Genomic DNA, 4,446 nt, shown 5'->3' with positions numbered 1-4,446 from the left:
ACACACACACACACACACACACACACACACACACACACACACACACACACACACTACTGGCTGGTTTTTGTGTGTCAACTTGACACAAGTTGGAGTTATCACAGAGAAAGGAGACTCCCTTCAGCAAATGCCTCCATGAGATCCAGCTGTAAGGCATTTTCTCAATTAGTGATCAAGTGGGGAGGGCCATTGTGGGTGGTGTCATCCCTGGGGTGGTAGTACTGGGTTCTAGAAGAAAGCAAGCTGAATAAGCCAGGGGAAGCAAGCCAGTAAGTAACATCCCTCCATGGCCTCTGCATCAGCTCCTGCTTCCTGACTTGCTTGAGTTCCAGTTCTGACTTCCTTTGGTGATGAACAGCAATGTGGAAGTATAAGGTGAATAAACCCTGTCTTAGTTAGGGTTTTACTGCTGTGAACAGACACTGTGACCACACCAACTGTTATAAAGAACAACATTTAATTGGGGCTGGTTTACAGGTTCAGAGGTTTGTCCATTATCATCAAGGTGGGAACATGGGAATGTCTGGCCAGGCTAAGAACTCTACATCTTCATCTGAAGGCTGCTAGCAGAATCCTGGCTTCCAGGCAGCTAGGACTAGGGTATTCCATGCCCACAGTGACACACCTACTCCAGCAAGGTCACACCTATTCTAACAAGGACACATCTACTCTAACAAGGCCACACCTACTCTAACAAGGCCATTATCTCCAAATAGTGCCACTCCCTGGGCCACGCATATACAAACCATCACAAACCCTTTCCTCCCCAAATTGCTTCTTGTTCATGATGTTTTGTGCAGGAATAGAAACCCTGACTAAGACACAGGGACACACACTGTAGCCTGGGCTAGCATGGAACTCACTACGTAGGCCATGAACAAAGTATTTCCTTCTTCCCGCAGACAGTTTCTTTCGCAGAAAACTGGCCATCCCTCTCCTAGCCATGTGCTGTGTGGGTAGAAACACCCAACATTTTGCACATGTGACTGGAGGGTCTCTGGGTTGGGGTTAGGTATATGTCACCATGCTTTTTATTTCTAATGTACATTCACACTGGCTCACCGACACCCATAATGACTGAGTGAAAAGAGAAGATCTTGTCTGTGACATAGCAATATAAAACCTATCTAGATGATAATGCTATTATCATCTAGATAATATTATACAGTCTATTTTCTAATATAAAAGTGACATGTGTAAGCAAAGCAAGAGGGCGGAACACAAATGACCTATAACTTATACTATTATAAACACAAACTGGCACCATTGGTAGATTCCTAGGAGTGGGTCATATGTTACATCTATATCTTCTTGAGGAAACTCTATACTGATTTCCACAGTGGCTGAACTGGAGTATGGTCTGGCCATTAGTTTGTACTGATTCCCCTTTTGTCCACACAAAGGGTATTTGCTGTTTTCTTAGCCAGTGACAATCTTACTAGGTGAGATGAAATTTCAATGTTGTATTTCTGGGATGGGTAGGGCGGGGATTTGAATGAGAATGGCCTCCATAGGCTCAGATATCTGACTGGCTGGCCCACAGTTAGTGGAACTGTTTGGGAAGGATTAGGAGGTGTGGTCTTTTTGGAAGAGGTGTGTCACTGGGCGGAGCTTTAGGTTTTAGAAGCCCGCTACATTTCCAATCAGTTCCCTCTTTCTCTTTCACGCTTGTGGATCAGAATGTCAAGCTTTCAGAGACTGCCCCAGTTCCATGCCTGCTGTCCACCAAACTCCCTGATGTGACAGGCATGGACTCTAACCCCCTGAAACTTTGAGCCCCAAATTAAATGCTTTCTTTTTTAAGTTGCCTTGGCCACAGTGTTTTAACTATAGCAACAGAAAACTAAGACATCTAGTGTCGAACTTGTCTCACGAATTTCTTGGCTGTGTGTACTTAATGTTTGCAGAGCTGTGTGCTCATTTCATTAGCCCATTCACCTTAGCACTATTCACAACAGGTAAGCTATGGTTGATGCATGTGCAACCGTAAAGGAATGGAAGAAAACAATGTCAACGAGATCTTATCTTTTAGCTGTAAAGAAGAAGGAAGTTAAGTTCTCTACAGGAAAAAGGATACAATTGGAGAGAATCATAGTAAGCTAATCTATTCAGTTTCAAAAAGAAAGATGTCTTATGTTTTCTTTTGCTTATGGTCCCTACATTTATATAGACTCATGTGTGTGCTGGTCCCACCAACGTAGAAGTGAAGCTGTCTACGGAAACACAGAGAGTTAACAGGATGAGAAGAAACGAGAAGGGGCAGGGTCAGAAGGGGATATGCTCAAAGCACAATATATACTTGCAGGAAACTGCCTTATAATTCCCTGTTTAACACAGTGAGCAATGACATAAAAATAGTGTTTACTTTTTGGATTCTAGATAAGTGTTGTATTGTTTTTGGTTGTTCAGGACTGGGAAAGCCCATATTAAAAGAGAATTTTTATGTCTTTTGATGGAGGGCACTTGTGAAATTTGGTGTACTTGTGACTCTTCTGTGTGTGTGTGTCCGTGTGTGTGCCTGTGACCCTGTGACTCATGTATTTGGGTGAGACTGTGACACTTGTATATGTGTGTGTGTTTGTATAAGACTGTAACACCTGTATATGTGTGTGTGTACTACAGCCCTGTGACTTTTATGTGTATCTGTGTATGTGCCTGTGACTCCTGTGTGTGTGTGTGTATACCTGTGATTTGAGTATTTGTGTGAGCCTGAGACTCCTGTGTGTATACCAATGACTTGTGTGTGTGTGTGTGTATGTGTGGAGACTGAGACTTGTGTGTGTGTTTCTGTGACTCATGTGAGCATATGTACTCAGGAATCACTGAGTAAGAAAGGCAAAGCCTGCGAGCTCACTTTCATTGGTTGAGGAAGGAGGTCTCAGGACGAGACAGAAAGTGGCAGCCATAGCGGAGAGGGAGGCAACGAACCACAGTCCCAGGGGAACCAGTAAAAGAGACATGGAGTGTTTCCCTGCCTATGGCTTTACCTTGACTCCATCTTTATCCTCCTTTCTAGAGTCCATTGTGTTTCCCCTCAGTCCTCCACTGTCCTAACCTCCCTCCAGCCCCATTTTGGGCCAGACTGCCAAATCCAATCTGGGCCTGACTGGAGCTGGGCTTAGGATGAGGTGGCTAAGTCCTGGCTCCAGAGACCATGTGATATCATCCTTAATACCAGCCTTGTGATCGACTGAAGTCAGAACACATCCTACGCATTGGGTTTAGTCTGTGTTTGATCCATTGATTCTTTTTTAGAAATTAGTTTCTATTTCTTGGAAAGAGCCAGAAGCAATATTAATTGCTGCATCTAACCCTGAAGAATTGCCAAGGTAAAATAATGCTGGCCTCTTAGGATAATAATTTAGTCATTTGGAGTGGAGCGGGGATGGGGGTGGCGGGGGAGAGGGAAATTACCAGCAAGCTTCATGGTTTGTTCTTGCTGCTTGCTTTGAAGTTATTTATTTATTTATTTATTTTTAATCGCAAGGGAATAATGCAGACGAGAATCCTCTACATTTACCTGATACACTAAAACTCTGTTCGCTAATGTAAAGAATGAATCAGGTTTACTTTACTATGGCTGAAGGTGATTTCTTGCAACCCGTGCTTTGGTGTTTAATCTACATTGCCTTTATCAAATAGCTACCATAAATCACAGCTTGCCTTCTAGATGCATTTGGCCTGTAATGGAAGAGTGATAAAAAAACAAAAACAACAAAAAAAACAAAGCCACCTTACGAGTAAATGCAGAGGCCATTTTGAAGGCCCAATTACACCAGCATAATGAGAAACACCACATCTCTCATAAAAAAAGCCAACAATAGGTGGGGCTTCAGTCAATGGTGAAAAGACAGCATAGAGATTCTGAGGTCGGCCGTCTTACTATATATCCACACTGCACATACATTCAAACTGCAAAGAAAGACACCTCTCAATGGCTTCCCGTCTCCTTCACCATTCCTATTTGTGACTTTGAAAACTGTCGCTATTTAAACCAAGTCTAACTTATTCCCATCTATGCAGGAGGAAGCCATCGCTGCTCACGGACCGGGAGAAGGAAGATCACACACTCAGGATTCTTAGGGTGACATTGGCAAGGCTCATCAGATAGCCAGAGATTGTATATCTTGTGCTACAACCAATTTCTAAATTCCCCAGGGAAGAATTTCCTTTTAGGCATCTGAAGGTTTCAGAGGCTGGTATGATTTGTGACATATAGTCAGGGTACAGAGTTGAGGGTGGCAGGTGGTGTGCAGGCAGGCTGTCGACACAGAGCAGCACTGGGGACACACACACACACACACACACACACACACACACCCATACACACACACACACACACCACAGTGCTGGACACACCCACCATGGTGCTGGACATACACACACCACAGTGTTGGAGACACACATCACAGCACTGGACACATACATACCATGGTGCTGGACATG

At 43.8% G+C, this 4,446-nt stretch overlaps 1 protein-coding gene across 2 annotated transcripts in view; it reads right to left on the bottom strand.

The window, feature by feature from the left end:
• Positions 1–4,446, bottom strand: part of Tenm3 (teneurin transmembrane protein 3) — a 445,726-nt gene that overhangs the window by 22,375 nt on the left and 418,905 nt on the right. The window lies entirely within an intron of this gene.

The sequence above is a fragment of the Grammomys surdaster genome, unplaced genomic scaffold (assembly GCF_004785775.1).
Source record: "Grammomys surdaster isolate TR1022 unplaced genomic scaffold, NIH_TR_1.0 126178, whole genome shotgun sequence".
Classification (NCBI taxonomy): domain Eukaryota; kingdom Metazoa; phylum Chordata; class Mammalia; order Rodentia; family Muridae; genus Grammomys; species Grammomys surdaster.
The sequence above is the reverse complement of the archived record's forward strand: the minus strand, read 5'-3'. Positions and strand labels throughout refer to the sequence as shown.